Below are 25911 nucleotides of genomic sequence, written 5' to 3' on the forward strand. Positions count from 1 at the left end.
AGGAATGCATCTTACTTCTCTATTCTAGATTTCTTTTGTGTGTTTGTAGAGGCACTGTCAACTGCCCACCAGACCGAGGAGTTCATGTTCAGGTTTTCTTAGAGCCAGCTGCACTTCTGGGGAAAAAAGCCTCATTAAAAGCAATAAAACAAAGGGAACCATTTGTATTAAACCAGACAGAAATAGACCCTAAAACAGTTCCATCATATGAGGAACAGAACTATGTGTTCTCGCAGCCCAGAAAGCCAACCATATCCTGGGCTGCATCAAAAGATGCGTGGCCAGCAGGTTGAGGGAGGTGATTCTCCTCCTTTACACCACTCTGGTGAGACCCCACGTGGAGTGCTGCATCCAGCTTTGGAGTCCTCAGCACAAGAAGGACATGGTCTTTTTGGAGTGGGTCCAGAGGAGGGCCACAAAGATGATGAGAGGGCTGGAGCACCTCTGCTGTGAGGACAGGTTGAGAGAGTTAAGGTTGCTCAGTCTGGAGAAGACAAGGCTCTGGGGAGACCTTATAGCAGCCTTCCAGTATCTGAAGGGCACCTACAACGATTCTGGAGAGGGATTTTTTAGAAGGGCATATAGTGATAGGACAAGGAGTAATAGCTTCAAACTGGAAGAGGGTAGATTTATATTAGACATCAGGAAGAAATTTTTCACTATGAGGGTGGTGAGACACTGGAACAGGTTGCCCAGGGAAGTTGTGGATGCCCCATCCCTGGAAATGTTCAAGGCCAGGCTGGATGGGGCTTTGAGCAACCTGGTCTAGTGGGAGGTGTCTCTGCCCAAGTCAGGGGGATTAGAATTACATGATCTTTAAGGTCCCTTCCAATGCGAACCATTCTATGATTTTATGATTCTATGATAAAGAACCTCCAGCCTTGAATAAACTTAAATTCAGTTCTGAATTTGCTGGTTTAGAAGTATGAGAGCTCCCAAAAGGACCTAATCCTTACCATGAAACACAAGTCCCCACAAACCAGCAAAAAACATAAATCCTGTCTGTGCTAATCATTTGGCAGATGACAACTAGTGTTGTTACATTACATGCAAGGGTCTGGGTTATGATCCTGAGAACCTGATAAATACAGCCAACTGATGATCAGAATTTCCTGTTGGCTGTAATTTCTTTGGTTTTGCTGTAATTTGTTGGCTGTAATTTCTTTGGTTTTTCTTTGGAAGTGTGTTTGGCTCCACCCTGGATTAAAAACTGTGACTTCTGAACCTGGACGTCCTCCAGTCTTTTGCTCTCCACCAGGCTGATATTCTTGTCAGATTCACAGCAAAGATCAACTGCAGCAAAAGGGAGCTTTGTGTGCTCAAGGTCACAGGGACGGAGAGCAGACCCACTGGGCTCAGAGCCCTGCCTTGGGTTACTGCGGGTTTCTTCTCAAATGCCAGATGTTTTCAGTGAAGCAGCCTAGGCTCTGTGGACTGAAGCTCTGCAGAGAAAGACTTCCAATAAATTTTGCTGCTATATAGCAAAACTGTGGGGACTTACCCATGTATAATTTCTCCTTTGGATAGTTAGTAAGTATTTGCAGGTGCTTTGGGATGCCATCTTTTCTACTGCTCGAATCTCAAACATCGTTTCACATCAGACAGTCTGTGATTTGTACTACTCTAGTTTCTCGTATGGTGAAGTGACTCCTTGTGAATCATAGAATCATAGAATCTTCATGGCTGGAAAGGACCTTTGAGATCATCGAGTCCAACCATACACACAGAAAAAACCCCCTACAATCTCTGCCACTAGAGCATGCCCAGAAGTGCCAAATCTACAGACAAAATATAGTGCAATGAAAGAGAAGTATATTCAAAATGTGTAGGCAGTTTTATACCTCTCAAAATATCACTCTTCTCCCTGCAGTGATATACGCAAGCCCCACTGAAAGGCAGTGCTTCCTGGTTTATCTCACTGGCATTTGCTTCTTGGATTTTAAATCATGATGAGGATAAAGCCTGCTTATGTAGGAAAAGGTCTTCTGCATCTGAGAAATACAATTAGGTTATTTGATGACCAAAGCTCCCACAAGGAGCAAATGTCCATCCTCACACTGGTGACTTTCCTCCTTATGCCCTTTAAGCTCCTCAAGGCAATAGAGACCCTCAGTTTCCACTGGAGTCCACAGGGGATGAAAATGGATTGGCATTTGCTTGGAGTATTGTAGGATGAGGCCTCATTTCCTGCTGGTGTATTAAAAGGCCTTAAAGTATTTATTTTTGCATTAAGCTATTCTTTCCTCAAACAATCGCGAACAATATGCCTCCCTTAGGGTGGAAATTTGTTCTGACGATATAATATATCTAACGCTTTTCTGTAGCAGGTGATCTTCTCAAAATATCACATTAAATTGATAACCTTCAAGGAATCATTGTACCTCACGTGACGACTGCCTGGTATTTTACCATGACAGTGTGAGTTGTTTTAAGGTCTCCTACTCTTCCATCCCCTATAGCACCTGCAAAGAGGTAGATAGCACTTATGTGACACCTGCACTGACAGCTCAGGCAACTCTCCCACCAAATCCTGCATCGTTTTTGCCTTTGGCAACTGTCCTGGGGCTCAGAGTGAGGCAAGCACGATGAGTAGGCAAGTGAAATGGAGACATGCACTCCATGCATACATGACTAAAATGACACTTACAAGCTGCAGCATCTTTGAAAATGTTTCTCTTAGAAAAAAAGACCTGCGCTAATTTTGTGAGCTCTAAATTCTGTCATGATCATTGCCCATGACAGAGAAACCAGTGCTCCTGAGTTGGTTTTTCAGAAGGGCTCACCTTCCCTGTTAAGACCAATTGAAACTCATGTAGATATGGGGATGTATATTTTCCTTTGGCGGGTGGAAGACTGAGTTCTTCAATTATCCAAAATCTTATCTACCAGTGAGTTTAATTAGGAAAAAAAAATTCATACATAAGCTAACAAGGGTTCTTCCTAAGCACTCTGAAGTCAATGGACGAGGCCCCATAATCCTTACCAGTTTCAGTGATTTGATCATATGCACCCACCGTTCCGAGGTTACAGACATTGCTGTTGCTCTGGTGCTAAGAGGTCTTAAATCAGGGGCAATGAAATACTTGTTCTAGTTTATAGATGGACTTGGGACTGCAGTGTGGTTTCTATCTTGCAGACTTGTAGTCTTCTTGCCCATGTTTTTAATCACTATGTAAACTCCCTGTTTCCTTGGTTATGTACATGTGTCCCACATGGCTCATGCATAAGCATTTCAAAATAATCAAAATGCCTCCAGTCCTAAGTCCAATTTTATTACATTCTTAACAGTTTATTTTTAGAGTTAGCAGGATGGACAAATTTCACTTCTGTCTAAGCAGCGCGTGACCTTTAGCTCTCCTTAAAAACAGGCCTCTCCATCTGTGTGATCTTTACGAAGCAAAATGTCGTTCAATTAAATCTAATCTTCCGCTTACAACTCTTGCCAGGGTTGCTTCCACCACTGCTTTGGGCCCAGACGACTCTGCATGGACCAGGTTCCTATGTGAAAAAAAGCACATGCACTGAGGAGGAACTTTCTCACCTGTTATTTAGAGTGGTGTGCTGCACTGCTCATAATTACTGGCAGTGGATCACGACAGGGTTGTTACCCCTACCACAGTGTAATTTTACTGATATAAAATGCAAACTATAATAACTTCCTGGTCAAGATGATCCTCCTGTTGACATGGTATGAGAAGTAGATGATTGCTACTGACTGTCTCCAAGTCCTGCAGCAAGGCACTTAAGTCTCCACTCTTCTTCCCCCTTTCCTTCTCCAGGTCTTTGTCTTTCAGCCTGCCCTACAACACAGGGGAACTGATGCTAATCAAACTCATGCTTTGATACTAAAGTAATAATAAAGTAATTGTGGAAAAGAAATATTTATATGTATAAATATGTGTATAGAATCACAGAATCATAGAATCATAGGGTTGGAAGGGACCTCTGGAGATCACCTAGTCCAACAGCCCTGCCAGAGCAGGGTCACCTACAGCAGGTTACACAGGAACGCGTCCAGGCGGGTTTTGAATGTCTCCAGAGCTGGAGACTCCACCACCTCTCTGGGCAGCCTGTTCCAGTGCTCTGCCACTCTCAAAGTGAAGAAGTTCCTCCTCATGTTGAGATGGAACTTCCTAGGTTCAAGTTTGTGCCCATTACCTCTTGTCCTGTCCCTGGGCACCACTGAAAAGATCCTGGCCCCATCCTCCTGACACCCACCCTTTAAGTATTTATAAGTGTTGATAAGAGCCCCTCTCAGCTGTCTTTTTTCCAGACTGAAGAGACCCAAATCCCTCAGCCTTTCTTCATAAGAGAGGTGTTCCAGTCCCCTAATCATCTTGGTAGCTCTCTGCTGCACCCTCTCCAGCAGTTCCCTGTCCCTCTTGAACCAGGAACATGTATATATACATGTGTAGCTCATACTTCTGTTCATAATTCAATGTATCTCCAGCCATCTTATCTATCGCTTTTGGTTTATTTCAGTATTACTAGGTTTCATACTAGGTACCAACAGAGCCTAAACAAAGCTTAGGAGTACTTCCCTTCTTTCAAAAGACATAGCTAAACCGTTTGAAAATAACACAGTGAACTTGTGTTCCCAGGGACACAGTTGAGTCTTGGTGCACAAACCTGAACATCTGTGTGACAGACTTTCATACTGAAGCTCCCCAAACCAAGTTTAATCTGTATTATGCTCTCTTTGAATCAAAGTTCAGTGAGCTGTTTCTTGCACTCGTGTTGTTATATACAAAAGGGAAGAAATACATCAGATTTTAAAATTGTGGTAAATGTCCAGGTCACTAGAAACAATGCCTGAACTACCCTAGGTGTAGTTCTCCCTGAACGGCTTAAAATAGACCTCAGAAATGTGTCCACATTTGTTACCAAGAAAAGAATTGTCTGCAGTACAGTCCCTTGTCTTAATTGCTATAGTAATTGTAGCAAAGCTTCTTGGAGATGATTCTTGGCAGTTGTAAACCATTGCCATTCTTTGAAGAAGAAGATCCTCGATCACTCCCCACATCCTAGTGACATACGCAGAGGGAGCGTGTATAAATAGGAGTGCCTGTGTTGTATTACAAGTAATTATTGGTGCCCCGTAAAAATTCAATACAACATCAGTAGACAAACTCCAAGACACACAACAGTCTGGGGATGTCATTGTCTGCACCATGAGACCAGCAGGTACAAAACACAACCCTAGAAAATAAATAACCTTTTAAGTTACGAGCACTGACTCCCTTTATCTTTAACCTCACACATCCGGCGTGCTTCAGATACATAAACAAAGTTCTGCATTGTCTTAAGTAAAACAGGATGAAGTAACTTCCTGAATTCTGTTGAGTGAGGAGCCAGAATGCAATTTATGGGGTTGTGATCAAGTCCCTTTCCTGACAATAAGATTAAAAGGGTGGCTGGAAAATAGGTGAGAGTGGCCTCACTGTGGAGGCGGAATGCAGACATGCATTAAAGGACAACAGCAGTGACAAAGAGACGTTCTCTGCTTGCAGCCAACAGCTAAAGCAATACACGGATGAAGGCTTATTTAGGGAGCAATAGGTTGCTGCATTCAATAAGGTGATAATCTGCTTCTCTCTCTCTCCCTTGATGGATACAGTCCCTGTCTGAAGGAGGAGTGGATTATTCTCTATGTGGAAATTGGATTATGGCTGAAGAAAATGGAGCACTCTGCCGTTACGGCTCATTAGGCAGAGGCTTAAACGTCACCTTCCCGCAGATCTTCTTGGTTCAGGTGCTGGAGGCACGTGCTGCAAGTGATGCCTATTGATGTGCTTCAGGGTGCAGATGATAGCACTTGGCAATTCCTTTGCTGCTGTGGATGTGAAAAAAGGATGAGGATTTGAAAATTGTCCAGAGAAAGCGCCTCTGCTTTGGGCTTGACTAAATCCTCAGGGTTTGTTTTTTTAACATTCAACTTCTTTACCAAAACAAGATCCATTTTTGCTTCTTCCCGTCCCCTCATTCCACCAGCTATTGGAGGTGGCTTGGGTTTTGTCTGAACAAGTGAGTTGATACAGCTGAAGAATATGACCTCTGGATCTAGCTCGGGCCCTTGTGAGCCTTTGCCATGGCTAATGTATGTTCAGTATGCTCACAGCAAAGTTGGAGTAACTGTCTGTTACCAGCTCAGGGACCAGGTTACTCAAACCTTCCTCAGGAGTCTCCTCTCTGGGCTGAAGGTGGATCTGGTCAGGACCTTTCTGGCTCATCTCCAGCTCACTTCCAAGCATATTACAAAGCTGAACTACAAGGAACTGTATGAGAGTCTTGTACGGAAGCCACATGTTCTTCCTCCTTCGTCTGTCCATTGACATTGATGTGCTTGGAGGCTGTCTTTCCAGCCCAGTTCACACTGAAGCAGCAGATGACATTTAGGTGATTTCAGTCACTTATGGCAAGCACATCCAAACTATATGCCTCAGGGACCAAAGGAAAAGCAGCATTTGGTACTGAAGGAGAATATGTGACTTCTGCCATATGGCCCCTCTGAAAATGAACATAGTGCTGTATGGGCAGCAAAGGAGACTGAGGAACCACACAGCTGGGCAACAAGAGAGGACATATCTTTCATATTATGCCAATAAGGTCTCTCAGCTTTTATTTGAAGACACTACTTCCCCAATATACCTTACCTGAAGATAATATTTCCTCTAGTTTCCCTTGCCTTGCCTTGCCTTGCCTTGCCTTGCCTTGCCTTGCCTTGCCTTGCCTTGCCTTGCCTTCCCTTCCCTTCCCTTCCCTTCCCTTCCCTTCCCTTCCCTTCCCTTTCCTTTCCTTCCCACATAAGTTAAACGAAAAATTCACTAGTGAAAGAGCACCACTGGGAGCCATAAATTAGACTTCTAGAAAGTAAAAATTCTTGCTGTTTTATCACTGTGGATGGTTATTATTGCACATAGGGGCTGTGCAGCATTCAAAGAAAGAGAGCTGCAGGGAATGAAGTGAAGGCAGTGAGACCCTTTCCCAAAGCTGGGTTGGGGTGATCAATGTGCCGTGGTAGGCATGTATCATCCATTTATCTTCTGGCGTTTTTTAAACTATCCAAGGCAGTAACACAGTAAGTTCCAAAATGCAATTTTTGTTTGCCCTGTCATAACTTCTTGTAAAATATAAGTCACCTTTTAGTCTAAATTTGGCAAGTACATGTTATAGGCATGAAGGTTACAAGTAAGAAGTGATTTAGTAACACAGGATATGCAAAACCTTTGTGGACTCAGCTTTTGGGAAAACATTCTTGAATGTAACCTTCATGTTTCATTGCATTTTTGTTTGTTTTGGTTTGGTTTTTGTTTGTGGTTTTTTTTTTTTTTTTTAATCAAACCTTTAACTAAACCATTGTTTGGGTAAGGGATTTCCTTGTGGACTAATTGGGCGCAGCTCACGTCTGATTCCCAAGGGGATTCCTGACTGATGTAATGACCATGGTGAAAACTATTAATGATAGAGAAAAGGCTAAGCTGATAACAAAGCCATGCTTTCTTCACCTGAAGATTACCTGTGTTTCCTGTGGTTTTGTTCTGTGGTAGTGGCTACGCCTAACCCTTACAGAACTAGCAGATGGAGCATGACTTGTGTGCTCTTCTCCCAACTTGGGAAGCCCGGTGGCATGTAAACATTGTTGTTTGTTCACCTAGGGTTCAGCATGTGCTTGGGAGGGATCCAGCTGTGCTTTCAGGCTTTACACTACACCTTGTGCTGTGCAAGTCGAGAGGACACAGACCTGGGGCTTGGACATGCAACCAGTGTCTGTGAGGCACTAAGGTTTTTGTGGGCCAAGATGGTGCATAGTGCCCTGTGGGCTCACTAGGACTTCACTGCGTGAGTCAGAAGTCTGACAGGTCTTTCCTCCCTCCCTCCCTTCCATAGCCCAGTCATTCTCCAACAGCTAGTGCTAACATGCATATGACAGACATCCCATTTGGGATAGATTCAAGGGAATGGAATCTGTTCTTGTAGCTCCGTGGGTTTTCACTCTCTATCCAGACGCAGACAATGTGATCTAATAACCCTGTGTTGAGGTTGAGACTAATGAAAGTTTGGATGAACGGATGGCAGTCACAGGGACGCAGATGAAGGCATCAAGTATGAGACATGCTGAATCCAGGTGCTTTCATTCAAGTCCTGAAAATGTATACAATGATTTTCCTATTGAGATAGACCGTCCTCACAGCGCATTAACAAAACTACAAAAGCCCAGTACCACCATCTTCTGCCCAAGTTAAATGTCATAATAGTTCTGAAACAAGAGTCCAAAGCTGACTAGCAAGACTCTGTTTATGTACAATACATGATGAGGGATTGGTTGCTTTCCTGGGTGTGGTATCCATGGACAATCCCAGCGTTCAAACCTTAAGCCATTAAAAGTCCCATGCCTGAGACCCTTCACAGTCTACAGTAACAAAAAGCGATTTTCTGTATGTAAATGATTGAAAATGAATTGGTGGAGGAAAAAAAATGGGAGACACAAATGCGAATTGCTTTACAAATCTACTTTGATAGTCAGTAGAAATATGAGCAAATCAGAACAACCAGCCATTCCTTCTATACCTGGATGTTTCTAACACTGCTTACTCACATACCTTCCCAAAATAAGAAATAGTTTAGCCTTTGCTTTGCCATCTGTACAGTCCACAGCACAGAAGCAAGATGCAGGTTTTTTTCTGACCTCCCCTGACTACTACTTCTGGCTTCAGTGTGAGAAATTACTCTTTTCTTACCTAAGTTTTCAGGGATACCAATACCCCAACAATCCAACACACAAAACTTGGACCTCCATTGCAAAAACACACAGAGGAGGCACTAGAGGCACTGTGAAGTATTGTAAACAGAAGCGTTAATTAACTAATAACCAAGCAGAAGGTTTTATTGTACACGATTTCTGAAACCAATTATAACTCCTCTGGGTCCTGGGTAATGAAAAGTCTACTGTGTGCATTCCCAAAGCACTGTAAATCTGTCATGTTCTTCAGTGTCCTCACCTAGAAAATGTCTCTAGTGATGTGGGCAGCAGTAAGCTGGACTCACTTGTTCCTGCTACCCAGCAGGCCTGAACTGGCAGCAAGACAAAGAATTCTCTTTAGGATCTGCACCGTTTTTAATGAAATTAGGGTGGTTTTTTGGGTTTTGGTGTGGCTGTTGGGTTTTTTTGGGGGAGTTGGGTGTTTTTATTTTTTTATAATGGTTCCTAAGTTACTTATTTTGAAATGTAATTTAATTTAATTCCTATTGTCATTGTATATCCAGGATGCTATGAATTCCACTCCATGTCTAAACACTCCTCATAACTGTAGTTGCAGAGACATGGCAGGACAGAATCTGTGATGTAATTCAGACACATCTTTGCAGTTCCTTAAGACTTTTCATCTTGAAGCACCTGAATCTAAAGCGATTGTAAATTTAAATCTCAAACTGTTCTACACGTCAATCCCTTCACAAAAAAAGAAGACAGGAATAGTGAAGAGAATATGTTTAATTATTATAATAAGTACAACACTAGATGTATTTATTCCAGATGTATCTGGTAGCCTGAATGATTATAATGGATGGTGAGAAAAAAAAATGGCAAAGAAATGTGTCTGTAACTAGATTCAGCAAATAAGAAAGGAGGGTTAAAGAACTGAAACTTGATGGCCAAGTTGTTTATGCAGGTAGGCGGTTCTGCTTTGCTGTTTTAACTAATCAGGGGCAGTAACTCGGAAAGCAGCACTTTTGCCCCACTCTTCTTTCTTTAATTAACTCCTTCTTTGTAGCTGCACGATGGTGCCATCTTTTTAGATAGTAGCATTTGGGACCAAAGGGCGTATTGCTCTGCAATGTATTTATGCATCTTGCATTTCCTGTACCAAGCCTGAGAGAAAACCAATGCCTCCTAGGGCACAGCTCCTGCTCAGCCTTGTTTGAAGGCTGTGATTTGGGCAGTGCTCTTTGCTACTTACAGCAGTCATCCAACTTTTTATATTTTTTCTATAGGATATACTCTGTTAGATGATATCTGTGGATGGGCAGTCATCCAGGTAGATTTCTGGACTACAGTGATGAAGTATGAAAGAACATAACAGTGTTGAGGAATTACTTTTGCTGGGAAATGACGTGGTAGGGGTTGTGGGCTTAGCACATGTGTGTCTCTTGCTGCTGCTGCTGCAGCCTTGGGTTGAAGGGAATGAACTCAGGGTGGAAAAGACGAGTTTTTTAGATCACCTCAAAAAGAATTTGAGGTGAGAATTTGACCCTCTCTGAATGAAGCAGTGCGTAGCCACCACCTTCCTGCTTCTTGGTGTTGGACAGTATTAATCAGTGACAAGGTTTGGGCTGGACTGGCCACAGAAATGAACAACAGATGCCCTCCCTGCCTTCTTCCTTTAGGGAGAGAAGGATAAGAGAGAAAGAGACTTAGGAGTTCAAAAGAAACTAAACTACTTCAATGAAACATTAATAACAAAATAACAAGAAAAGATAATAATATCAAAAAAAGAAAACAGTGAAATATATAATATATATATATATATATATATATATAAAAACCAGTATCAAGCTCCCAGGATGACGATCACGTCACCAGCTGGCACTGGGAAAGTCTCAGACTGGACTCAGCGACAGACGGGAACTAGATTCCAGATGTGGATTCAGGAATGTACAGATCAGGATCAAAGGCAGACAGAGAGAGTCCTCCTTGGATGCCGGCCATTGAAGAAAGAGGGCTGATCCCTCAGCTTTTATACTGACCGTGATGCAGACAGAATAAAATATCCTGTTGGTCAGTTTTGGGTCACCTGTCCTGTCCGCTCCTTCCTGCAGATGTGATCCCTCTACGCTTTTTCCCTTCTGACCCTCCAATGGGGTAAATAACAAAGTTAGCTGATCTCGGTTGTTATAGCAATAAGTATAAACAAGAGCCTCTCTGTGTAACATTCCTTGGCTTTAACTAAACACATAGGTCTTATCACTCTGGAAGCGGATACTGTCAGAAAAATGTGCCGTTAATTTCAGATTTCAGTTAGTCAGAAGAGGCTTAACTGAAAAGTAAAATTACTGAACAGAAAATTGGTTCTGTTTTACCTCAAACCAGAACAATCAGTTAATTGACATTGGAGACTATTTCTTGACTTCTGCCCCAATGATGTACCCCAGTTCACAGAGCTGGGCAGCACAGAGAAGAGGATAGATGGATCTGCCAGGCTTTGGGCTCCAACTTGAAGGGTATCAGTCATGACTTGGCTCCCATACCTGACTGCAATTTCCAAAGGGACAAGGAGCATAAAGACACCAGGAAATGGAGATGGGAGGTTGGCATGCTTGGCTGACTTGTAAGATTTGTTATACAGAGAGGAACAAGCTTTGGCATGCCATCTCTTTTATCTGAGCATGGTAGGACGGGAGAAGTGCCACCAAAGGCAGAGAGAGAAGTCTCTACTTCGCCTTGCGAACCAGGACTGCAAAGAGAGGGGAGGGCAAGAAGATGGCAAATGTGTGCACACAAGAAGAAGGGACAGAAATAGCATCAGTTACAGGGAAGACAGATTCTTACTAACACTCAAACTGCTGAAGTTAGCAAGGAAGCTCACCCTGAAGTAACTCATCTCCTAGCTGTGTTGATTAAAAATGATTGCAAGACTTTAAACCATACCTGACACAAAATAGCAATAGGTGTCAATCATCTTCATCCATCCTGCTGCCACTATGACTCCGTTTGGGTGTAAGAGCTGGAAGAAATCTAAGGCCCCAGGGCAAAAGCTGTCTGTGAGTTCCTGCTGAGGGCAAAGGGGTCTTTAATTTCTTACTCTCCCTCCCTCTCAGATCCTCATTTCTCCTTAGAAATATGAGGCTACAACATGTGCTTTCAAGCAGTGATTGCTTCATTCCCAGGATAGGCAATGTCTCTCCTGTAGCGCGGGGGAAGCACACTTAACAACTTGGTCCTAGCTATCTACTTGCTGGTGGACTGTTCCTGGGGAGGCCATATCTTCATAGAAATTCAACTTGACAGACATGAAGGTCCATACCCCTTTCCTGTTCTGAAAGTCCTATTTGTTTTTCTCTCTGTTCAACTGTGTTCTGCTCTTTTCTCCATCTCCTTTTTATGCAACACTGTTTCATACTGCTTCCCCCAAACTCTTTTTCTATTTCATTTCCCTGCCCCTCTCTCCTGCCCCAGTTTCTGTTTTCTCTCAGTATCCTCTTATTTTCTCTGTCTGCTTTCTGTCTCTCATCTTGGTTTGCTGTCCCCCTCCCTCTCTACCCTCACTTAGTCTTTGATTTTCCATCACTCTTTATCAACTTTATCTTCTGCAAAATCCCCATTGCTGCTTCTTTTCTTGTTTAATGTTCCCAGCCTCCCCTGGTGCAGAGCACTTTGTGCTGATGCAGCTTCTCTAGCGGCTTGAAACAGTGCTAACCTCTCCATGCAGGAACCAGCGATCGGAGTTTGATGTAAAAGACATCTTAAGGCTTAGATGTTTTCACTTGTGACAGCAGACACTTCAATTGCCTCTAGAGACTTAACTCTCTGGGTCATTTAAGATGTCACCAGAGGTATCCATTTAACTGCTGCAGTTCTGCTTGACTGATCTATAGCTTCAGAATTTCTTAACCTGTTGCATCTTGGACCATTCCCCTGTGAGTCGCGGGTGGGAACAGCCTGCCTCCTTCCATCCCTGCATCACCAGGAGCAAAATGGGACATTTGAAGGGAGTTTCAGTCCACCTGGCTCTCAGGGAAGATGTTACCTGAAAGGGGAATACTGCAGAAGAAGACTTGGACTGTGGGCATGGCAAAGACCCTCCCTGAACAGCAAGTGTCCTAGCAATTAGGTATTTTCTTATTGAGGCCTTTTCTGGGAGGACATGCAGAGAGGCTGACCAAAGGCATGGAGCTCTGTGGAAAAGTCTCTGAAGGAGGCCAGGAGGTACAACATACATGGAAAGTCAGAGAGAGGATTTATTTATTAGGCTGGGGGCCAACTGATGAAATAATAACTGCTTCATGTCTCTCAGACCATCCCTGGGCCCTCTGCCTTTCCAACTGAGCCACGTCTGCCTACTCAGCAAGAGATTTAGGTTTTCTTAGACCTTCAGACCTATGAACAAAGACACAGGGTATTCTCCCAAAGCATCATAAGTCTTCAGCTTTCAACTTCTTCATAACATAGCTTGACACTAAAAACCTCTTAACCTCATTTTTCAGTGCAGCTCTACAGGTGAGGGACATGTGTTAGCAGGGTCTCTGGGGATGCCCTGCTATTGGAAAGCAAGAGCAACCTTCACTCTTCTCAAAAGGTTATGTCAAGACAGCAGCCAATTAAGCATAGTTATAAATGAATTTCTTTTAGTCTTAATAAAAGCAGAGGAATTCCCTGTAGAAAACTCTCTCAGAGCTCCTCTTACTGACAATATATGTGCCCAATATAAACCAAACCAGACTGAGAAGACTCATTTATTGTGTAAAAGTTCACAGTTAAAGAAAACCGAACATCCTACATTTATACCCAGCTCTGTGCCCTTTCCTTCCTCTCCCTTGACCCCATTTAACATTCCCAGAGGATTTGCTGAGACTAACTGGAAATGTTCTGGACTGAACTAAAATGGCAGTTCTAGTCCCAGAAGATGCAGGACTTTAAACAAGACAGAGCAAAGTTTTGATATCCCAGATTACTGTAATATTGCTATCACACATACTCAGCACAATAAAAATAATATAAACTCATCCAATCTGTCAACACAAAATGAATAAGAACTAGAAAGTTGACACTTGCTTCAATTTTTTCTCCCTTTAAAAATGCTTTCAAAATTGGTAATTTGTTAAACTGATGACTGCCTGTGAAATATTTTAATTGGAAAAGCAATGCCTTTTCTGTCAGGAAAGTCGTATTGTCACAAGCCCTCCAGTATCAGCTCCAAGGAGGACACTCCTGAGCAGAAATAGCCATGATAGAAGTCACGTCTCTCCCTGTTTTTTTCCACTCGCTCATGCCTCCCACGCACAGAGGCATACATGCTCTGCCCTCACCGGTGTTGGGCAAGCTGGCTGCGTGCCTGGTGGCAGCCCTTCCCCTGCAAAACCCAACATGCAACAGAAGGGTGCTCCACAACTTTCGCTATGTTCGAGTCTTTTTGGCAAGGAGCAAACTGTGTGTCATTTATTAGAGGTGTGTGGTCTGGCTACAGCCTTAACACAGCAGACTGGACAGGACCCAGGCAAGACACGGAGTGGGCAATAGCCCCTTTTCCTCCTCATTCTCCCATTGAGCAATTCTCTTATAGGGAAGTCCTTGATGCTGCACCATTTATTCCTATATTTTGACATTTCACTTTGCCTCTTGTTGAGTTTCTTTTCCATTTGAATATCACTTAATCGCCTATCACTAAAAGATAGGTTCAGTTGTTGTACAAAAGGAGGTGCAAAGTTCCTGGGGAGGAACAACCACTGCACCAGTGCATGGCAGAAATCACCATGGAAATCACAGCTGGAAATCACAGCTGGAAATCATCTTAGCAGTACCTGGGGGTCCTGGTGGGCACCAAGTTGAACAGGAGCCAGCAATGAGCACTTGCAGCGAAGATGACTAATGGTGTCCTGGGCTGCATTAGGTCGAGGGAGGTGATCCTTCTCTTCTACTAAGCACTGGTGAGACACATCTGGAGTGCTGTGTCCACTGCTGCACTCCCCAGTACAAGAGAGACATGGACATACTGGAGACAGTCCAGCAGAGGGCCATGACGATGGTTAAGGCCATGGAATATTTCTCATACTGAGAGAGCTGGGACTGTTCAGCCTGGAGAAGAGAAGGTGCAGGGGGGATCTTAGCAATGTATATAAATACCTGAAGGGAGGGTGCAAAGAAGATGGAGCCAGGGTCTTTCTAGTGGTGGTGCCCAGTGACAGGACCAGAGGCAATGGGCACAAAGAAACACAGGAGGTTCCCTCTGAACATCTGGAAACAATTTTTTACTGTGAGGCTGATCGAGCACTGGCACAGGCTGCTCAGAGAGGTGGTGGAGTCTCCATCTGTGGAGACATTCTAAAGCCACCTGGACATGATCCTGGGCGACTGGCTCTAGGTAGCCCTGCTTGAGCACTGTGCAACCTCAACCCTTCTGTGATTCAGCCCGCAGAGATGCATATGCTACTCCATAGTTTTTCTTCTACTAAAGGAAAAAAAAAAAGCCTTCATGAAAAGGTAATGGCCTGAGATTCCCAGAGGTGGAGACCTTCCTCCCCACGCCCATGCCTTTGAGGGACACTTCCGTGCGTCAGGGACGATGTAGCAATTCAATGTTCATGACCAGTCAGGTCTCGGATTCTCTGCTGAGTCGCTCATTTTGCAGCGATGGTTGCTGCAGCGTGGCCAGCTCTGTCTGCTCAGCAGCGCAGGGCTGACAGCGGGGAGCTGCCTGCTGGAAGTAGAAGAATGAAAATTGATTGCACACGTAGTGAAGATAGTAGCAAGTTTCTTCAACAAGAATCACCAATGTCTGTGAGGCAAAGCACCCTCACAACTCACCCAGAGACGCTGCCACAAGGTCAAATCAAGCCTCTCTCTACTCTACCTGTCTTGGCCCTTTTGGTGTGCTGGAGACAACAGAGTGCGGGATATTGGTGGAGGCAGATGCAGCCCAGCTGTCATGATGACAGGCACCGATGTGGGACCTTCCCATCTGCCAAGAGCAGAGATCACTTGTTCTGTCTCAAGGGGCTCTCGCTGCAGTAACGAGTCAGGGCAGCTGGTTTCAACAAAAGAGGCTTTTACAGCTCAATTTTCCAGGAAGGAATAACACAAAGTAAAAATGTCGTTAAGCCCACATGGTGCTTCAAGAAAAGCTTGTGGATTGGTAATGCTGTGAGTGAGTATTATGAACATCTGCTCTGAACAAGTCACATCCCCCTGCAGCTTTTGCACTTAGCCTAGCTTCTTTCAGAGAAAGGCGTCTCAGACCCTCGGTCCCTGCCTAGTGCAGGAAACTTCCATAAATCACTCGAATTTCTAGGGTACTGCTCAAGCTGAAGCAACAGAGCATCTCAGGATTCCCAGGATTTACAGTCCAGAGGCAATCATTTGCGGTGAGTCCTCCTGCTTTTCTTGGGAAGTGTGTTTCCCTGTTCCATAAGACTGCTGGGGTGAAGGAGGAACTGTGTGGACTTCGGCGTGGGCTCTTAGGTGAAACCTTCATGGGAGTCTCTTCTGCCAACGGTACATCTCCATCGGTACCTGGATTGATGGTCACTCTCCTCCCACCTTTGCAGCCCCTGCTCAGCGGGGATGGGCTGTGCAAACCATTACTACACAGCCCACCCTATCCCACATGGAGATTTTTGCTTTTTCATAGCATGATTACATCCTAGAAATGGCAAAGCAACAAGCATTCATTCACTGTCTGGATCAGGTTACACTAAGAAACATATTCAGCTATTACCTGACTCCAGGATGTGAACTTCTGAGCTAATTAAATTTTGTCTATGTGTCAGTTTGTCCTGAATTTTGCACAACTATTAATCTGTTATCACTTTGTAGGCAGATGCAGACTTTAAGAAATACACTAAAAGAGAGTATCCATTTTTTTTTTCCAAGCGATTCATGAAAAATGTGAAAAAATCCCAGCAGCTGTCTTCAGGTGCCAGGACTTAAAACACATTCCTTTCTTTTAACTGCTATCTGAGATGTTTGTGGAAAGTACTAGCAAGCCTGAGTGACCACAGACGTTTGTGGTTTTGTGAAAATTGGCTTTTGTTTCAGTAAAAAATACTAACCATTGGAAGAAATATTTTAAAACCGTGGCATGCTTTCAAAGCCCACAGAGGTCTCCAGATAAAGGAAAAGTTCTTTAAAATGCTGTATTTCAGCTGGGAGAGGGAGATTTCAAGCAGTTATAAACTTGAATATTTCTGGATCAGGAAGCTCCTTTATGAGATATGGAGAAATGATCTTCAACTGGCGTAAATACAAAGCAGAGGCAGCTGAGAACTCTGAAATTTATATACCTGCTGCCTGCCATGGGGGAAGGCTGGACTCTGCCTGGGATTTATTGTGAGGTTGCAGCCTCCTTCCTAATGTTGGTGGGAGCAGGGACAACCGAGCAGACCGGGTAGGGTGGGTTTTGCTTGTGCCCTGGAGCTGGCAGCCCTGCCAGTGTTAAGCAGCTTCACACTCGCGGGGAAGCCAAAAACAACAGCTCTGCTTCTTGGAGGTTGTTCTCCAGGCTCCTTGTGGAACAAGCTTGATCTTTTGCCCCATTTTAGAAGGGTTAGGGTGAAATTTTTTTGGTGTGTGTTGTTATTTTAAATAAATTTTAAAAGTTGTAACTTAAAGAGAAGAGGGAATGGTGTTTCTCTGTTCCCTTCTCTCACCTCCACTGTTACCCCTCCTTTATGCCTTGATTTCCACTGCATCAACTTAATGGCATATTTTGCTCTTAATGCACACTGTGCACAGTCGCACTATCTTCAGCGAGGCTTCATTTGCTTCCTGGGATTTCACCTAAAAGGTGGAATTTCATGTAAAATCTTCCTCTCCACCTCTGAAAAGAGAAGTGCTTCTTTCTTTCTTTTCTTTCTTTCTTTCTTTCTTTCTTTCTTTCTTTCTTTCTTTCTTTCTTTCTTTCTTTCTTTCTTTCTTTCTTTCTTTCTTTCTTTCTTTCTTTCTTTCTTTCTTTCTTTCTCTCTTTCTCTCTTTCTCTCTTTCTCTTTCTCTTTCTCTCTTTCTCTCTTTCTTTCTCTCTTTCTCTCTTTCTCTTTCTCTCTTTCTCTCTTTCTCTCTTTCTCTCTTTCTTTCTCTCCTTCCTTCCTTCCTTCCTTCCTTCCTTCCTTCCTTCCTTCCTTCCTTCCTTCCTTCCTTCCTTCCTTCCTTCCTTCCTTCCTTCCTTCCTTCCTTCCTTCCTTCCTTCCTTCCTCCCTTCCTCCCTTCCTCCCTTCCTTCCCTCCCTCCTCCTTTAACCAGTAAATGGATGAAATTCTGTTGCCCCACGGACATCAGTGAGGTCAGAATGTTCCTCCAGGCTCGCTGTAACCTGTACTCACATGCGCCAAGCCAGGGTGTATATGTATCTGTCTCACCTCTATCTCACCCCCACAACTCATAACAATTTTGATTTTAGATTAAATGCCAAATGGGTCACCTTCTACGCAGGAGAACCTAAAATTGCTACAAAACCTGGACTTCCTTAGTAATAGCAATGACAAGCATGAAGTTATCTGTAAGATATGGCTTCAATTGGATATTATTAACATTTTAAGGAGAAGAATAATATACATGAAAGGAAAAGGAAACACCAAACTTGTAGACAAGCTATTCCCAAGAATTCTGATTTCTCCACCTGAATTGCCAGTTTTTAACTAGAGTGTCAGACTTCTGGATAAAACTGTGTGGGCAGCAAAAATAGGACAGATGGTTGGAGTACAGACAGACAGAGGAAACAAAATGTTCAAGCCCCTTCTTGTTCCCCTGGTTGCCCAGGAATGTGTAGGTGCAACCCTGACAGATGCTGCAAACCCCTGTTTGACAAGCCAGGACATTACTGCATTGAGTGTGATACCAGTAAGTCATCCACAGCCAGTATGTAACTCTCAAATCTTGGCATCTTGGCCAGGTTTTAAAAATATTTGTCTTACTATGTGGTAAGGTCTAGTTTGTGTATCCTTTCCTTGTGCTGGGTAGCAAGGTTTTGTGGGAGGAATCTCTCTGGAGCTCAATGGGGCTATTCATTCCTGTAGATGTTCATTATTTCCATGGTGGCACAGTCTAATCCAGGATCCAAATTTTTAATGGGTGCCTTAAAAGACACCTATATCCCCTCAATGACATTGGGTTCTAAGTGTTTAATTTACTTTTTCAAAGAACATGAATGATGACAAAGAGATGACATGATTTTCACGATAATAAAAGGGTGTTTCTCTAGAAGGAGCCAACAATGGCAGAATTCCAAACAGAGCCCTTTTAAGCATTAATATGCACATTTCTATCCCAAATCTTCAAAGCATCACTAGTAATTCTGGGTACACAACTTCTTGTATCAGAAGCACTTGAGAGAGCACTGAGCATGGTGAATCCTTAAAAAACAGGTCTCTCCAAGATATCTCAAGATACCCATAAAAAATGTAGTCAATTTGAATCAGAAGTCGCTCTACAGATCTTATATTGCTTTTAAAAAGCTGCTATTATCCTGTACCAAATACATATAGAAACTCCATACCTACTATTCAAAAAGACCTGCCTTTTGGGTGGAACTATTTGGTAACAAGCAATACTGTACGTCCTACAAAACCCATAAAGTGTAATAATGGAAGCACTGAATTATTTGTGAACTGTCATTTTTGATTTATATCAAATGACATATTCCTCTTCTGTCTTCCTAATTACCAGTACGTATTTTTTTTCTTTTGAGACAATATCTGGGAGTATTTACTGCATGTCAAATGTCTTATTTATGTCATTCCACATAATTATCAATTTGGGAGATTAGATCATTGCTAGTTCTGGAGATGTTGCTTTGACTTATTTGGAAGGTATAAATCTGTAAAATTTAATGAATTTCAGGAGTATTCTTTCATTAAAAATGTATCACGGGTTCAGTGTGTGATTTCTAGAGTCACACTAGGCATTTTTAATTAATTTTTGAACCTGGCAAAGTACTTTTTCTTCAGTGGTAATAAGTTGTCTGCCAAATGGAGTTTTGTAAAGCTCTGAAATGTATGTTAGGCTCAAAGCTTGTGCTTTGACTTATAAAAAGAAAAAACAAAAAGGAGGGGGGATGCAAATGCAGTCATTTCCCTGTGAGGCTTTCATACACAGTATTGCCCATTATGCAAATACTCTTTTCTTACACTACCCACACCATGATTCCTAAGATCCTAAGCCAAATCTCAAATGAACTATGGCACAGTCCTCAGTTTCTGCATAGTAGGACATCACACATTCTGTAAGTTAAGAGGACTGAAATATTCTTTTAAAACAGTATAAGTAATGTTGCAATTAAAATCACTGACTCCAGCTTCTTGTTTGGAAGAGCTGTTTAAGAAACTTCTAGTGGAAATGGCCAAATGAAACTTTTTTCATTAAAAAACATCAGTTTTTCCAAGACATGTTTATGTTTCACCAGGAAAAGCTGTTTTACAGTCCCACAGCTGTCACAAGAGGACAGCAAAACTGTCATTTCAGCTAAGGGAACAGCAGACAGACTAGGATTAAAAAAGGCATGGTGAATCTCCTTCCTTTGTTCTCCTTCCCTTCCAGTAGCAGGAGAAGTTGTGAAGAAACGGTACTCTTACCCTTTGGACAGCCTGAAAGATTTGGTGGGTTTTATTTTCATCAATAAGGTCTGGGACCCACAGAACTGCCATTTGACATCTAGAATTAAATTCTGGAGAAACACCATCCCATAAAAAGTGCTGAGGGTTTGTTTTTGTTGTTGGCTTTTTTTTTCTTTTTTTTCCCTGTCCAGAACAGTTTCTACTGCACAGAAATGCCATTTTCAGCCTTCTGCTGCTGCTTCATGCTATATGGGACATAGACCAAGATGGATAGATGAAGACGGCCGGGGAGCAGAGCAGGAGCCCTTGCCTGTGTCACTGGCTTGAAATAATCTGTAGATATTGGGCATCACCAATCAGCCATCCCATGAAATTGGGATCCTTGTGCCATCAAGACAAATGGGGAGGGCATCAAGCTCACACTTCCCAAATCTTTGTTCTGGGCATAGGGAAGAGGATCCAGCCTTCCTGTTAAACCCTGCACAAGCTCCTTGCAGACATTTAGATCCATCAGAAAAGAGTTCACACAAGTTCTCAGTTAAAAGAGGTGGTATATATATCTCCTTGTGCTGTTACTTGCAGCCCCTGGAAGATGTCAAAATCTTGTGGAGGATGTATTTGCTGATCTCTATCAGCAGTGTAATGAGACGGGTGACTCAGTGTTGCTCTAATTAATGCATGGAAAGACCTTTTCTAAAATACATTTGGTATGTTTCCCCCTGGAGACAGGAGATATCTGCAGCAAGCACATCCTCCCACACCTCTCCTGGGCACTAGAACTTATTAGCAAATCCCCTACTGATGCTCTTTTACTAGGGCAGGTACTGCTGTAGCAACCACGATGGCAAATGCAGGGTAAGTCGAGCTCAGGAATTTTGGCAATGGTTTTTAATTTCATGCTGTATCATCTAACCATGAATCCTAATGGCATATGCTAAAGGGCTGTCATCCCACCTAGTTCTTAGATCACTGGAAAAAAAAACAACCACCACCCGACCACCCTGCAAACAGAGATAGAGGGGGATAAAAACCCAGCAGTGCCCTAGCAAAGCATTTTGAAGCATTTATGCACCACAGGTTAACCTCCTGCCAATTTTTTCTCACTGGAAGGATTGACAGGGTTAATTTGTTTTCATAAATTGGTAGAACTTCACAGCTCTGACATCTGTCAATACCTTTGGCCAGCAGGTTCAGAGGTTATTAGTATGGAACACACAGACACACGCAGAGCTTAGTCAGACAAACCCAATTGTGTTGGTGAAAGTAGCTTTAAATAAAGAGAGAGACAGGAAAAAAAAGTGCTTATCTGAAAACTGGGAGTGAAAGAAAGAACTGGTATTACTCAGTGAGTGTGAGATAATTTCTGTTATCTTCCCATCACCTCCTTGAAGTTTGTGCAGTTGTTGCTGGGATCCTTTGGCCAAGGCCACTAGCACGGGTGGAGCAGAGTAGTCTGACCTGGGACTACCTCCCGAGAGGCAGGCAGAGGGAGGCCAGGAAGACCACCCACTAGGCAGAGAAAGGCTTCTATCCCTGTGAGGAGAAGAGAACAATGTCTTCATCATTGTGAGGAGAAGACAACAATGTCTATTAACTTGCCTGTTTGCAACACCCCAATCATCAGTGACCCAGGAGACCACAAAGTCTCCATTTATGGCTCTTAGTGGCAATGATTTAGAGGGCCTTCCTTAGGTCTCCCTTTCTTCCTGTGTAGCAATTTTTGGATTCTTTGCTGGGTTCATTTACCACTGGCCATCTCACTCTAGCTTTTACAGCCCTTTTTCACGTGTAGCTGTGTTGGGTTTGTGTGGCGAGGTTTTGGTAGTGAGGGGACCATGAGAGTGGCTTCTGTGAGAAGCTGCTAGAAGTTTCCCCCATGTTCAATAGAACCAATGCCAGCCGGCTCCAAGATGGACCTGCCGCTGTCCAAAGCTGAGCCCATCTGTGATGGTGGTAGTGTCTCTGGGATAACGTATTTAAGAAGGGGTAAAAAAACCTGAGCAATGTCAGCTGAAGTGAGGACTGAGAATACATGATACAAACACCTCTGCGGACACCAAGGTCAGTGAAGAAGTAGGGGAAGGAGGTGTTCCAGGTGTCAGAGCAGAGATTCCTCTGCAGCCAGTGGTGAAGACCATGGTGAGGCAGGCTGTCCACTGTAGCCCATGGATGTTAATGGTGGAGAAGATATCCACCTGCAGCCTGTGGAGGACCCAACACCAGAGCAGGTGGATTCACACAGAGGAGGTTGTAACCCTATGGGAAGCCCATGCTGGAGCAGGTGACCCTCTGGAGAGAGGAGCCCACACTGGAGCAGGTTTGCTGGCAGGACTTGTGATCCTGTGGGGGACCCACTCTGGAGCAGTCTGTTCCTGAAAAACTGCACCCTGTGGAAAGGACCCACACTGGACCAGTTTGTGAAGAGCTGCAGCCTGTGGGAAGGAATCACGATGGAGAAGTTCATGGAGGACTGTCTTCTGTGGGAGGGACCCTATGCTGGAGCAGGGGAAGAGTGTGAGGATTCCTTCCCCTGAGGAGGAAGGAGCAGGAGAGACAACGTGTGATGAACTGACCACAACCCTCATTCCCCATCCCGCTGCGCCACTTGAGGGGAGGAGACAGAGAAATCAGGAGTGACGTTGAGCCCAGGAAGAAGGGAGGGGTGGAGGAAGGTATCTTAAGATTTGGTTTTATTTTTCATTATCCTATTCTGATTTGATTGCTAATAAATTAAATTAATTTCCTCAAGTCAAATCTGTTTTGTCCATGACAGTGATTGGTGACCGATCTCTCCCTGTCCTCATCTCAACCCATGAGCCTTTTGTTATGTTTTCTCTCCCCTGTTGGGCTGTAGGAGGGGAGTGATAGAATGGCTTTGGTGGGCATCTTTGGTGGGCACCTTTGGTGGGTCAACTCACCACAATAGCGTTGGCACCGGTGTTTGGAACTATCTCCTGTGTCAGACGTTGTGGTGGTTTGACCTTGGCTGTCTCTCAGGTGCCCACCCAGACACTCTCTCACTCCCTGTCTTCAGCAGGACAGGGGGAGAAAATAAGATGAAAAGCTCATGGATCAATATAAAGGTGGTTTAATGAAAGAAAGCAAAGGCGGTGCATGAAAACAAAGAAAGAAAAAGAAAAAAGAGATATTTATTCTCTTCTTCCCATCAGCAGCCAATGTCCACCTACTTCCTGGGAAGTAGAGCTTAATATGTGTAGTTCTTGCTTCAGAAGACAAATGCCGTAATAACGAATGCCCCTCACTGTCTTTCCCCCATCTTTTATTGCTGAGCACGATGTCATATGGTGTGGAATATCTTTTTGATCACCTTGGGCCAGATGTCCTGGCTGTGTCCCTGCCCAACCTCTTGCCCACACCCAGCCTACTGGTCTTTGAGGGCAGATTTGAAAGAAAGCCTTGATGCTGTGCGAGTACTGCTCAGCAGCAGCAAAACATTGGTGTGTTATCAACGCTGTGCTAGCTCCAAATACAAAGCACTAGGAGGGCTGCTATGGGGAAAGTTACCTATATTCTAGCCAGACCCGGTACAGCCACACAGAGCAGACAGGTTTAGTAGGTGCTGCAGGTGACATCACACTGGACTGGCCTGAGAAAGTCAACTTTTTCCTCAGACTTAAACCGGCTTCCGCCTTTATGATGGCTGTGAGAAACACCAGTTCCCTACTGTGACATCCAAGACAGGGCTTGGTGTGAACTCTGCCTTGGATTTTGCAAGGGTGTGTGCTCAAGACAGCCTCAGACAAACATTCCTGGTTGCATGGAAAACATTAGTATCTTCGAGAGAGGCCTCAAGAGTGCTCTTCAGGTTCAGTGTATGACGTATCACAAAATACTTATGTCTGCATGATCTGAAAGATAACAGCTACTGCACCTGGAGTAAAAACCTGTTTGTCTTGTCTCTCTGGGAGCAGATTCCTGTGTGACTTTCTCTGTGCATCTCCCCATACCTCTGTGAAAACGTAAGCTGTGCATTCACGCAGGCTAGCATCTCTCTAGGGAAAGTGACTGTCAGGTCTTGGATCTTTGTGGATACACCAAAACTATTGGAGTTTGTTGCTCTCCAGTTCCTTTATGACTAATAAGAAGGAACTAGGCACTGGGGTATTTTGTTCTTCTCAGTGGTTTTTAGGTACTGCAGGATTAGATGAATTGCATCCTGCATCCGCTTGTCTCTACTAACTACACATCCACGGAATAAAGGGTGCTGAGGATGACTTCCTCAGATGTAGTTCTCTATGTTAGAGATCTGTAGGTTGTCTTAGGACAGGCCTAGCAACGTGTGGAGGTAGCTTTATGTTTTCCTGGACATGTTGGAGCAGATGAAGTGCATTTACTCACAGCTGACAAATTCTGCCAGACTCTGCCTGGATCTGCCTATGCCATCCAGGAGTTTCTACACAAAACCACAGGTGTTTCTCCTACTCCTTAGTCAGATACTTGTGCTCCTTGAGTTATCACACACTTAGTAACTGTGGGAAAGCAACGGAAGATCAGCGAGGAGGATTGTAAATATGCTCGAGTGACTGGCACCTGGGGTGCTGGGAAACACACATATCACACTAATTGTTGTTAAGTCTTGGGTGCTTGCAAATAAAACACTTGCACTTAGATAATGTAAATTGGTGATGGACTCAGGGAGACCTTATCTAGCCACTTGAGAACCCTGTCTTGTTGTTGAAGAAGATCAAAGCACAGTGGAAAAACTATGCCTGTTTGAACCCTTTAAATACCAGTGAGAACAGGGAGTCCGCACACCCTCTTGCTAACAAGGGCTCTCTGTCATTCCACAGTGCCCACATGCCCTACTTGTGTGCCTTTAGCTGGGTGTTGCTTTGGAGATTCCCCGGTCCGTGAGGTATCAAGATTAAACTTGTTCTTTGCTTTTCATCTGTGGTTTTGTGGTTGTTCCTGCATCCTGCCTGCATCGGCTCACACAGTATCTAAGAAGAGTTGAGGAATAACTGAAAAAAACTTATTTAAGTCACCACACAACAAATCCAAGTTTTCTTGCTGACTTAGTAATACCTTCTGTTGTGTCAATAGAAGTCCAGACAGGTCATTTCTGTGAGATATTTTTGTTCATTGACAAACACTTTGATCCAGAAAATATATAGTGGTCTGGTAAAAGTCCTCAGCTGGTGTTTATCACACTGATTTACACTAGCTGAATACCTGCCCTGCTGTGCCTCCCAAGTCAATACAAATTTTTTGTGTGTGCAGTTCCTTTCTTGTTTTTGGAGCAAAACAACAAAAAAACCCACATCCCACCCTGTCACGTAAAAACGATCACAGGATGCACAAAATAAGCTCGCAAAAGGGAGACATTGTCTCTTGGAAGAAAATGGAAACTCTTCTGAGAACATTATACCCTATGGCACTGTCATGTAGCTGCACTTTTATAATGGACACAATATAATGAGTGCTGTTCATGAAAGCTGGTTATTACATCCTAGCTGGAGGTCATACTTTGGCATATATAGAGCCGGTAATTTGTACACAGTGGGAGTTCTGCTGCTCTTCTGGTTTTCTTAGATTACATCTATTTCGTAAGATATATGCATATTCAACCCCACACTGCTCCCCAAACTATCCTATCACCCACATAGGAGAGATGAGAATTTGAAGCTCAGTTTC

At 43.6% G+C, this 25911-nt stretch overlaps 1 long non-coding RNA gene across 2 annotated transcripts in view; it reads left to right on the forward strand.

Moving 5' to 3' along the window:
* The window catches only part of LOC134512268 (uncharacterized), a 71766-nt gene that overhangs the window by 30007 nt on the left and 15848 nt on the right, over positions 1–25911 (forward strand). Inside the window, exon 1 of one of the 2 annotated variants that reach the window (XR_010070078.1) lies at positions 19715–22928. The exons of the other annotated variant lie outside the window; for it this stretch is intronic. This is a non-coding gene — a long non-coding RNA (uncharacterized LOC134512268). Of the gene's footprint in view, positions 1–19714; positions 22929–25911 lie in introns of those variants that run through there. 2 annotated transcript variants of the gene reach the window in all.

The sequence above is a fragment of the Chroicocephalus ridibundus genome, chromosome 2, assembly GCF_963924245.1.
Source record: "Chroicocephalus ridibundus chromosome 2, bChrRid1.1, whole genome shotgun sequence".
Taxonomy (NCBI): Eukaryota; Metazoa; Chordata; class Aves; order Charadriiformes; family Laridae; genus Chroicocephalus; species Chroicocephalus ridibundus.